Here is a 12,286-nt window from a genome sequence, read left to right as displayed (position 1 = left end):
GTTCAAGTTAGGCAGAGTGTAACTGAAATTTGTCTTTCATTTCAACACATTTTATTGAGAAACAACAGTCATGAGAACCAAAAATGTATGAAAGTACTCAACAGGTCAGGGAGCATTTGTGGAGAGAAACCAAGTCAGTGTTTCATGTCAATAGTATTCAACCTGTTGATAGACGTCTGGCATCCATGTATTTAGCTTTAGAGTTTTAATGTATCGGCGGTATATTTTAATGTTTAAACATACGTCCTGCATTCTGGTACCTAATACAGCACAAAATACCTTAATTAATATGTAATGAAGGTCTTGTGGAAATATACTTGTACCAATAACCTTTTATATTCCATATTACTTTTGATAACAGTATGAGCATTTTTAGTGCAATTGTTTCAACCTGGAGGTAAAATCTTTTAAGATCCTGTGAACTTTTATTGCTCCCTTTTTACCCTGCCTCCTCATCCAGCCCCATCAATTCAACCTCTATCCTCTCCCCTCAAAAGTCACCCAGGCCCCTTTCATAGCTAGGCCCCTTTCTATACCTATCAATGTGCCTCTTCTCCCCTCACTTACTCTGCCCCATCTACTCTGCCATATTTCCTTATTACCCCCTGCTCCCATCCTGAGATATGGGTGAGAATTGTGAATAGTTTCTAGTCATATCTGTCCTGAGACACCAACAAACAGGTTTTCTGTTACATTCATATTTGACAGTAAATGACAATGCAACGTTTGTTGGGGCAGAGGTGGAGGGCGGTTACAAACAGCAGTCATCTGACCACTTCTGCAGCATTCTTAATTCTTGATTGTCATTGTATGACTTGGAAGCTTCAAGATCATGTAGTAACTTCTCTCCAGTTGTTGCACCACATGAATATTCTTCAGTACAGCCTGAAAACAACTGAAGAAAAATAATCATTATCTATTTGACATTCGACAATAAAGTGGACCTATAATTTCATTTCTCATTACAGACATTAACTATGTATGACATCTTTTGGCTAAAATATTACCTGCAAACAGTTCCTATAATTTTCTGTGCCTCATGGAAAGATATTAAACATTTATTGTCATTGCCACTTCTAAATCTAGTCATATCTTTTAAAACATTTTAAAAATATCCTTCTCATCATGTTTAATATTTTATCCTTTCATGGAATGTGAGAATTTGTGGGAAGGCCAACATTTATTGCTTATCCCTAATTGCCCAAGAAACTGACTGTAGGGGTACAGGTGATGGTGAGCAGGTGGTAAGTGAGGTTGTGGGTTAACTCCATTGTTCATCATTATACATGCCCTGATTTCTTTCTTCAAGTATACAGGCATAAGTATCCATGTGCAATAAGATGGGAGTACTGCATGACAGGCTGGGATGAGATCAGCCATAGATACCTTTGTGCAGGGCTACCGGGGAAAGGATGTTACAAATCGTGGGTTTGTACTCACTAGGCAATTAGCACACATATTTGAAGGTTATTTCACAAGAGTTTGATGCAGAACAGCATGCAAGTTGTCCTTTGACAAAAATGCTGTTTGTAATGGTTTGTAATGCCTTCTAGCAGCTGACAGCAGTCAAAGCACTGCGCAGCATATAGCTCTTGGGCATGTGTATTCAATATTGACTTAATGAAAAAAGCAGAATTTAACATAGGTACTGATTTGAAGAGTGACTTAAAGGGTGAAAGCAGGGTATTGATGTTAAAAGTTAATCAACATTAGAGGGAGGATTATGACCCTATATCATTTTTGGCCTGAAACTATCTGCATTTAGAAAACTTAAAGATACAAGTATCAGAGGGAGTTCACCAATGCACGATATGAAGTTACTTAAAGATGTGATATGGAAACCTGTGCATTGGTATCTCAATGAAATTAACAAATCAAGACACAATTCCCCAACTTCAGTAAGCCATGAAAGTTATCTCAGACACAAAGTGTGGTTGTTTAGAATTACAAATGCGGATTGGTATGTATAATCTGCGGCAGTATTAGAGTTCTGGATGCTTTGTAAATTTCCAGCTTCAAAGATCTAGCCACGCCCCCACACTATCTGTGAATTTGGTTTGTGTGTGTTGAGGACAGATGAAATAATGTAATTTTCTGAAGAGTTCCACAACCTTTGCTATCAATAAGATATAAGACATAGAAACAAGAGTAGTCTTTTGAGTATCATTCCATGAGATCATGGCTGATCCAATTATCTTCAACTTCACTTCAGTTTTGAAAATACTTACCGATCTTGGCTTAACAGGCCTCTGGTAAAGAATTCCTTAGATTCACTAGCCTCTGAAAAAAGAAATTCCTTCCCATCTCTCTTTTATTTGGGTGCGCCCAGATTCTGAGATTGTGTGCTTTGGTACCAGACTCTGCCAAGGAGAGGAAAAAGCCTCTCTGTGATTAACTTGTAAAGTCCCCATAGAATTGTATGTATTTCAATCAGATCGCCTCCTATTTTTGTCAACTCTAATGAGGACACGACTAACATCTCAAGATAATCATTCTATACCTGGGATCAACCTAGTGGACTTTCTCTGAACTATAGCCAAAGCCAGTATAACATTCCTTAGATAAGATGTGGAAGTGCCAGTGTTGGACTGGGTTGGACAAGGTCAAAAATCACAGGACACCAGGATAGTTCAACAGGTTCATTTGTTGCATTACAGATTTTCCTTTTGGCTCTAGTTCCATTTTACCCTAGTTATACCATTTGTCATCACATTATAATTAGCTTTCTTCTTTTGAATGAGTAAAGCCAGTTGGTCAAACAAGAATATGTTTGAATTTAAATATAAAATCAAAGTATGAAGCACCTTTTATTGTGACATTGGAAAAGGGATGGGGAATGAGAGGGAAGTTCAGAGCAGAAAGATAGGAGAGGGAGAGATTATGATAAATTAAGCTGAAATGAATGTTGGTGTAGTTCATAATCAACCTCACTTAGGAGTTGGGGTTGCTTTACAAGTATTGCTCAATAAAGTTTTTGTGGGTTCATTCGCGAGATACACTGATAAGTAATGGCATATACAAACTGGTAGGAAGGATGTGATTGAAGCTATGAACAAAAAACATACCACCAAATGTAATTCAAACTTACATATCAAATGGGCACATCATTACTTTGAAGCTTTCCTCCAATGCATTCACTATCCTGACTTGGAAATATATTACCATTCCTTCAGTGTCATTGTGTCAAAATCCTTAAACTCCCTAACAGCATGTGGGGATACCTACAACAAGTGGACTGCAAGAATTCAAGAAGGCAGCTCACTACCACATTCTCAATGGAAATTAATATTGGTTCAGCTAATATTCACACTTAATGAATGAATTTTAAAAATCTGGTTGGTGTGGTCAATGGTTTAATGAAGTGTAGACTATAGCATTAAGTTGACAGTATTCTCTTGGAGTTTTGTGTACTCTACTATTAAATCTTCAATGTAATGTGGTTACTCCATAAGACTTGGACCAAGGGGGAAGATGATAAGACACTTTTGAATAGACACACTTTATCTTCTGACAAGACCTGATTGGCAATTATCTCACATTAGGTAATTAGAATTCTGAATTTAGACATGGATATGACACTTAGAACAAGTTGCCATTTTGTTCCTCTGTTGGACTAATTGTTAAGAAGAAGACATTTCATTTGATTTGTAATATTATTTCCAATGGTTGTAAACAGAGGCCTAAAACTATGATTGCATGGGATAGGGCATAAATGCAAATTGGTCATAAAAAATTCCACTTTTGCCTCTCCGATTTACTGGTGCACCATCGAATCATACAGCATGGTTCAACCAGTCCATGCTGAACATAATCCCACCTACCTGCTCCTGGCCCATATCCCTCCAAACCTTTCCTGTTCAAGTATCTATCCAGATGGTCTTTTAAACATTGTAATTGTAATTGTACCTGCATCTATCACTTCCTCAGGATGTCCATTCCACATGCAAACCATCCTCTGTAATAAAATTTGCTTCCCATGTCTTTTTTAAGGTGAGAGGAGAGAGATTTAAAATGTGCCCCCAATCTTGAAAGCCCCCATCCTAGGGAAAAGGCAACTAGCATTTACTCTCTCTATACCTCTCATTATTTTATAAACTTCTATTAGGTTGCCTCTCAACTTGTTACGCTCCAGTGAAAGAAGTCCCAGCCTTTCCAGCCTTTCTTTATAACTCAAACCTTCAATACCCAATAATATTCTTCTGAACCCTCTCCAGCTTGATAATATCATTTCTATAACTGGAAAATCAGAACTGTACACAGTATTCCAGAACAGGCCTCACCATTGTCCAGTACAACCTCAACATGACTTTCTAACTCCTATATTCAAAGGACAGAGCAATAAAGGCAAGCGTGCCAAATGGCTTCCCTTTTTAATCACTTTGTCTGCACGTGATGCAAACTTTGAAGAATCAAATTCCTGCACCCCTAGGTCCCTCTGTTCTACAGCACTTCCCAAGGCCCCACCATTAATCGTATAAGCCCTACCCTTATTGGACCAAACTAAGCTAAATTGAAAGGAAATAGGAAATGGCTTCCCTGTATTTCTCATTTGGCACTTGTTATTTATTTTTAAAAGTATGTTGTTGATAAAAAATACAGTAAAAAATGTTGTGTATTGCCACTACTCTCCAGTACTGTCTTAAAACACAGAAAAATAAACCAAAACATAGAATATAAAAGATGGAAAAATAAAGAAAAAGTGTTCAACTTTACAGACCTTCTTATTAAGTGCTCTGCCTTGGGCATGGTGTCCAGGCAGGAGTCCCCTTCCCTTCACCACTGGCACAGGAATGACAGTCATCACGTTTTGGTGCCACCTGACCTCCACCAATGCCCTTCCCATCATGAATCCTTACTGGATCTCACCAATGTCACCAGCCCAAACTCTACTCCGCTGTCACCATGAGTCTGCTTTGAGCCCACCTTGCCACTGCTGCCAGGTCTCGTGCTGGCCTAAACTTGCCTCCGCAGGTGCCTCCATGAATTTGCGCTGGACATAGATGTTGCCAGAAATCTGAATTTGCCTCAGCCATAGCAGGCATGAATCAACGCTAGGAAGACCTCAATGCAGAAGCCACTGGGACCCCAAACTTGCCTCTGATGCGAGTCTGCACTGGGGTCTTCAACAAGCAGTACACTAAAAGAGAAAAAAAGAAAGAAAAGAAACAAAAGGCAGACAGAGCAGTTGAACTCCGGGCTCAGAAGCCCTACTGTACTGCCATTGTACCGTTGAAATTGTGGTGGTGAGCCTCCATCTTTACCCTCTGCAGTCCACTTTGTGTAGGTATCCCCAAAATGCTGTTGGGGGGGGGGGGGAGTTTGAGGATTTTGACACACAGACACTGAAGGAAGGGTAATATTTCCTAATTGGCATAGTGAGTGCTTTAGAGAAAAACTTGGAGGTAATGGTGTGCCTGTTGATATTTGTTTACAATTTGAAAAGATGAACTTAATTCTGTTTTTTAACTAATTTGTGCAATGGTTTCAAAAAGATAGCCAGATAGGTTTTGAGTTTCTCAAAAGAGGTTAAGTTTATTTGTGTGATACCAACCTGATGAAAACATCCAAAAAAGATTCATGCCGATCTTGAAAGCAAAACCTGATAGATGTTTATAAAATAATGTTAAGAAGAGATATATTAGGATGGTGCTGGATATGGACGGTTTGAGTAGCAAATTGCCCGGCTTTCAAGACAACTCCATACAACCCTGTCATGGTAGGCGCTGCAAGACGTTTCAGAGTGTGGACATAGATACCACCATTACACGTGGGGACACCTCTCACTATGTACGTGGCAGGTACTACGCGACTCAGCCAACGTTGTCTATCTCATAAACTGCAGGCAAGGATGCCCTGAGGCATGGTACATTGGTGAAACTGAGCAAAGGCTATGGCAACGGTTGAATGGGCACCGCACAACAATCAATAGACAGAAGTGTTCCCTCCCAGATGGAGAATATTTCAGCAGTCCAGGACATTCGACTTCGGACCTGTGGGTGACCATCCTCCAAGGCGGACTTCAGGACAGGCAGCAGTGAAAAGTGGCCAAACAGAGGCTGATAGCTAAGTTTGGTACCCATAGTGAGAGCCTCAACCGGGACCTTGGTTTCATGTCACACTACAGGTGACCACCATTGCACTATATACACACACACACACACACAGGCACTCCTATACACAGACACGCACACAGGCACTCACACACTCACATATGCACCCTCTCACAGATTTACATACTTTACACTCACATATATATGTACACTCTCTCACACAGACCCTCACAACCCCCAGCCCAGACACACACACACCTACAGACACACACATTCCCATACTCACATATGCATCCTCTCACAGACTTAGACATTTTACACTCAAATACATATATACACTCTCTCTCACAGACACTCACAACCCCCCACCCCAGACATACACACACATACACACTCCTACAGACATACACACTCCCACACTCACAGATGCATCCTCTCACAGACTTAGACACTTTACACTCACACACATATATACTCTCTCTCACAGACACTCACAACCCCCCACCCCAGACATACAGACTTACACATACTCCTACAGACACATACACTCTCACATACAGCCTCTCACAGACTTAAGACCACTTCCCACTCACAGACACACATACACACTCTCTCTTACAGAAATTCACAAACCCCCCACCCCAGACACACACACACAACAACCCACATGCACATATGTTTGTGGGTGAATTTGTACTTAAAGAGTTATACTATACTTTGCTCAGAAATTTCATGAATCCATGTAAGACTCTGTTAACTCACTTTTTAGATTAGAATCAGTCTAAACATTAGGGCACAGGCAGGGAACACAGGGGGCTAACACCTTCAACATCTCAACATTTTATCTGTGCTGACACCAATTGTTACAGTTAACCTGAGAATGTAACTTTTTTAAAAAATGTTTTGTGATTTAAATATGAAAGAAGTGAAACCATCATGGTTGAGAGACTTAACAAACAGTCAAGGTATTTTTCAATGTATAATTTCAGTTACATCACACTTTAAACTTTTGCTATAAATTCTGTGTCTTACAATTGTGTACTCTACAATGACCTGATGAAGGAGCGGCGCTCCGAAAGCTAGTGCTTCCAATTAAACCCGTTGGACTATAACCTGGTGTTGTGTGATTTTTAACTTTGAGTTATAAAGAAAGGCTGGATGGGCTGGAACTTCTTTCACTGGAGCATAGGGGGTTGAGAGGTGAGCTGATAGAAGTTTATAAAATAATGAGAGGTATAAATAGAGTTTATCATAGTTGTCTTTTCCCCAGGATGGGGAATTTCAAGACTACGGGGCACATTTTTAAGGTGAGAGGAGAGAGATTTTAAGATATGAGGTTTTCTTTTTACACAGAGGATGGTTCACACGTGGAATGAGCTTCCTGAGGAAGTGGTGGATGTAGGTACAATTACAATATTTAAAAGACCATCTAGATAGATAGAACATAGAAAATACAGCACAGTACAGGCCCTTCGGCCCATGATGTTGTGCTGAGGAGTAATCCTAATCTAAAGTAAAATAACCTAAACTATGTGCATGTCCAGTAGTCACTTAAATGTCTCTAGTGACACTACTTCCACCACTACTCCTGGCAACACATTCCATGTGCTCACAACTCTCTGAGTAAAGAACCTCGTCCTGACTTCTCCTCTATATCTTCCTCCTAACACCTTAAAACTATGATCCCTCGTGACAGTTAATCCTGCCCTGGGGAAAAGTCTTCGGTTATCGACTCTGTCCATGCCTCTCATTACCTTGTACACATTGATCAGGTCACCTCTCTTCCTCCTTCTCTCCAGAGAAAAAAGTCCGAGCTCAGTCAACCTTTCCTCATAAGGCAAGCCCTCCAGTCCAGGCAGCATCCTGGTAAAACTCCTTTCCACCCTCTCCAATGCCTCCACATCTTTCCTAAAATAGGGTGACCAGAACTGGATACAGTATTCCAAGTGTGGTCTCACCAGGGTTTTGTAGAGCTGCAGCAAAATCTCGTGGTTCTTAAACTCAATCCACCTATTAATGAAAATTAAAACACCATATGCTTACTTAACAACCCTATCCACTTGGGTGGCAAGTTTGAGGGATCCATGCACTTGAACACCAAGATCCTGCTGTTCCTCCACACTGCCAAAAATCCTGCCTTTAATCCTATATTCAGCATTAATGTTCAACCTTCCAAAATGCATCACTTTGCATTTATCCATCTGCCATTTCTCAACCCAGCTCTGCATACTGTCAGTTTTGTGCTGCAGCCTGCAATAGCCCTCCAAACTATCAACGGCACTTCCAACCTTTCGTGTCATCAGCAAACTTACTAACTTACTCCTCAACTCCCTCATTTATAAAAACTACAAACACCAGAGGCCCAAGAACAGGGATGCCACTCATCACTGACCTCCAGGCAGAAGACTTTCCATCTACAACCACTCTCTGCCTTCTGTCAGCCAACCAATTCTGAATCCAGACAGTCAAATCTCCCTCTATCCCTTATCTCCTGACTTTATGAATGAGCCTACCATGGGGAACCTTATCAAATGCCTTGCTGATGTCCATGTATACCACGTCCACTGCTTGACCTCTGTCAACCTGTCTCGTCACCTCCTAAAAGAACTCAATAATATTTGTGAGGCATGACCTGCCCCTCACAAAGCCGTACTGACTGCCTTTAATCATGCTATGCTTTTCTAAATAGTCATAAATCCTATCCCTCAGAATTATTTCCAAAACTTTGCTGATCACAGACATAAGATTGACTGGTCTGTAATTGCCAGGGATTTTCCTATTCCCCTTCTTGAAAAGAGGAACAACATTCGCCTTCCTTCAATCCTCCGGTATGACTCCCATGGAAAGTGAGAAAGCAAAGATCTTTGCCTGCTGCTTAGCAACTTCCTTTCTCGCTTCCTGGAGCAACCTAGGATAAATCTGGTCTGGCCCTGCGGACTTATCGATCTTAATGTTTGCCAAACTTTCCCCCACATCATCCTCCTCAATCTCGATCAGTTCAAGCCTGTTTCCCTGCTCCTCAAAGTTCTCAATCACAACAAGGTCTCTTTCCTTAGAGAAAACAGAAGCAAAAAAGCTCATTTATGGCTTCCCATACCTGTTCAGACTCAACGCACAAGTTCCCTATGCTAACCCTGATCGGCCCTACCTTCTCCCTGGTCATTCTCTTGTTCCTCATGTGTGAGTAAAATACCATTGGGTTCTCCCTAATCCTTCCTGCCAAGCCTTTCTTGTGTCCCCCTCCTGGTTCTCCTCAGTCCATTTCTGAGCTCCTTTGTAGCAAGCCTGTAATCTGCTAAAACTGTGATAGATACTTGTTTCCTCCACTTTACGTAAGCTGCCTTCTTCTTTTTGACGAGAAGTTCTTCTGTTCTCGTCATCCAAGGTTCCTTTATCTTACCTCTTCTTGCCTGTCTCAGAGGAACAAATTTATGTATCACTCGCAACAACTGCTCCTTAACACTCTCCATATGTCTGTTGTGCCCTTTCCGTGGAACAATTGCTCCCAATCCATACTTCGCAACTCCTGCCTGATAGCGTCATAATTTCCTTTTCCCCAATTAAATATTTCCCATGGTAACTGCTCCTTTCCCTCTCCATGGCAATGGTAAATATGAGACAGTTGTGCTCACTGTCACCAAAGTGATCTCCCATCGCGAGATCTGACACCTGTCCTGGCTCATTGCCGAGCACCAAATCCAAAATGGCCTGATCCTTCGTCGGCCTGTCTATATCCTGAGTAAGGGAACCCTCCTGAACACACCTGACAAAAACAGCTCCATCAAAACCATCTGCACTGAGCAGGTTCCAGTCAGTATTGGGAAAGTTGAAGTCACCCATAACAACAACGCTGCTACGTCTGCACTTTTCCAAAATCTGCCGGCCTTCAATTTCCCTACTGCTATTAGGGGGTCTGTAGAAGACCCCAATGAGGTGACTGCTCCCTTGCTGTTCCTAGCTTCCCCCCATACTGACTCAGTAGACAAATCTTTCTCAACAACCTTCACTTCTGTAGCTGTGATGCACTCTCTGATTAGCAATGTTACACGCTCCCCACCCCCCCAATTCTTTTTAAATCTCCTAAACCCTGAAACCATTCCTGACCCTGTGAAACCCCCGGTGGCTCAGTGGTTAGCACTGCTGTCTCACAGCACCAGGGTGCCAAGTTTGATTCCAGCCTTGGGTGACTGTCTGTGTGGAGTTTGCACGTTCTCTCCCCATGCCTGCGTGGGTTTCCTCTGGGTGCTCTGGTTTCCTCCCACAATCCAAAGATGTGCAGGGCAGGTGAATTGGCATGCTAAATTGCCCACAGTGTTAGGTGCCTTAGTCAAAGGGGAAACAGGCCTGGGTGGGTTGCTCTTCGGAGGGTTGGTGTGTACTGTTTCGGCTGAAGGGCCTGTTTCCACACTGTAAGGAATCTAACCTAAAAAAACCCCCACATCTCTGTTATGGCTACAACATCATAGCCCCAAGTACTGAGCCATGCTCTAAGTTTGTCACTCTTATTTCTGACACCCCTTGTGTTAAAGCAGACACACTTTAACCGATCCCTTTGTTCCAACACATGAAAAACCTTCCCAATACATTCACTACATCCTGTCACTACCTTATCTACAGCTACCACCGCCTCCCCCCCCCCGCCCCAGATGTGTAGCTCTGGTTCCCACCCTCCTGCCAACTAGTTTAAACTCTCCCGAACCACTCTAGTAAATCGCCCACCCACGACACTTGTGCCCCTCCAGTTCAGATGCAACCTGTCCTTCATACACAGATCCCACCTTCCCCAGAAGGCATCCCAATGGTCTAAGTATCTGAAGCCCTCCCTCCTACACCAGCCGCGCAGCCACGTGTTAAGCTGCACTCGCTGACTGTTCCTCACATGTCTTGTGGCACCATTAGCAGACCTGTGTACACTATTCGTCCTGCTTTTCCATCCGAGCTCCCTGTCATCATTTTTCAGATCCTCAATCCCTTTATTGGTGCCAGTATGTACCACAATTTCTAGCTGTTCACTCTCCCCCTTCAGAATCTTGTAAACCCAACTGGTGACATCCCAGACTCTGGTGCCTGGGAGGCAACATACCTTCCAACAAACCTTCCGGACTGCAAATTCTTCTGTTAATCCATCTAACCAATGAGTCCCCTACCACTAGCGCTTTTCTATTCTCCCACCTACCCTTCTGAGCCACAGTGCCAGGCTCAGAATCAGAGACCTGACAACTATGGCTTTCCCTTGGTCAGCTGTCCCCATCAGCAGTATCCGAAACGGACAAACAAGATATTTGAAAAAGAAACGTTTGGAGGGGTATGGGCAGAAGTAGGCAGGTGTGAGTAGTTTATTTTGGGATTATAATCAAGTAGGCAAAAGTGAGGACTGCAGGTGCTGGAAATCAGAGTCTAGATTAGAGTGGTGCTAAAAAAGCACAGCAGGAAAATCAACGTTTCGGGCAAAAGCCCTTCATCAGAAAAGGAGCACGAAGGGCTTTTGCTCGAAACGTCGATTTTCCTGCTGCTCGGATGCTGCCTGACCTGCTGTGCTTTTCCAGCACCACTCTAATCTATTTTGGGATTATGTTCGGTTTGGATTGATGGGTAAATTTCCGTGCTGTATGACTCATTCCTAGTCTGCAGCGAGAAGCGGGATAACTGTGAAGTCTACAGACTTTTGGTTCTCAACATGAATTATCCCTTTTTTGAGAGGAAACATTGCCACAGAAATTCAGAAGTGTTGCCTGTAAAATTCTTCGTTCGTTTCCGGGAGTGAAGACAGTTCAAAACTCAGCAACGTGTCTTAAAAGTTAGCTATCACATTGTGACAATGCTCCCTTAATCCACTTTATTTCTGCTCAAAATGAAGCTCAGATATATTCATGAAAGGTTTGTCATATTTCCATGCAGATTGTACAGTTACAAGGACAAATTATAGACTAGGTCACTTCGGCCTGATTCCTCCCAGTTACTTAAATAAATTGGATTAATTTACGCACATTTAGATATCAAACAAGTTACCACTTCTGCTGTTACCACCGTTCAGGACATATGGTATTTAATCATCCGACATTGGATTTCTTGTTGATCGTATTCCTAACCAATTCGTCTGGGTTTATTTATCCCATAATGCCAGCTGCCCACTTGACCCTTTCCGTTGGTCCTTCCCAAAGTGTCCGTTGGTCACCTACGTCACGGACGTGCTCGTGACACGGCAGTTGGAACGCGCGCGGTGCTGCTGACGGCAG

At 42.3% G+C, this 12,286-nt stretch overlaps 1 long non-coding RNA gene across 1 annotated transcript; it reads right to left on the bottom strand.

Moving 5' to 3' along the window:
• Window positions 1-19: 19 nt before the first annotated feature.
• LOC140461432 (uncharacterized) lies at window positions 20-12,264 on the bottom strand. The gene is made up of 2 exons (XR_011954514.1): window positions 12,038-12,264; window positions 20-895 (listed from the first exon to the last, which is right to left on the bottom strand). It is a non-coding gene; the product is annotated as an uncharacterized lncRNA (long non-coding RNA).
• Window positions 12,265-12,286: the final 22 nt, after the last annotated feature.

The sequence above is a fragment of the Chiloscyllium punctatum genome, chromosome 3 (genome assembly GCF_047496795.1).
Source record: "Chiloscyllium punctatum isolate Juve2018m chromosome 3, sChiPun1.3, whole genome shotgun sequence".
Taxonomy (NCBI): domain Eukaryota; kingdom Metazoa; phylum Chordata; class Chondrichthyes; order Orectolobiformes; family Hemiscylliidae; genus Chiloscyllium; species Chiloscyllium punctatum.
The sequence above is the reverse complement of the archived record's forward strand: the minus strand, read 5'-3'. Positions and strand labels throughout refer to the sequence as shown.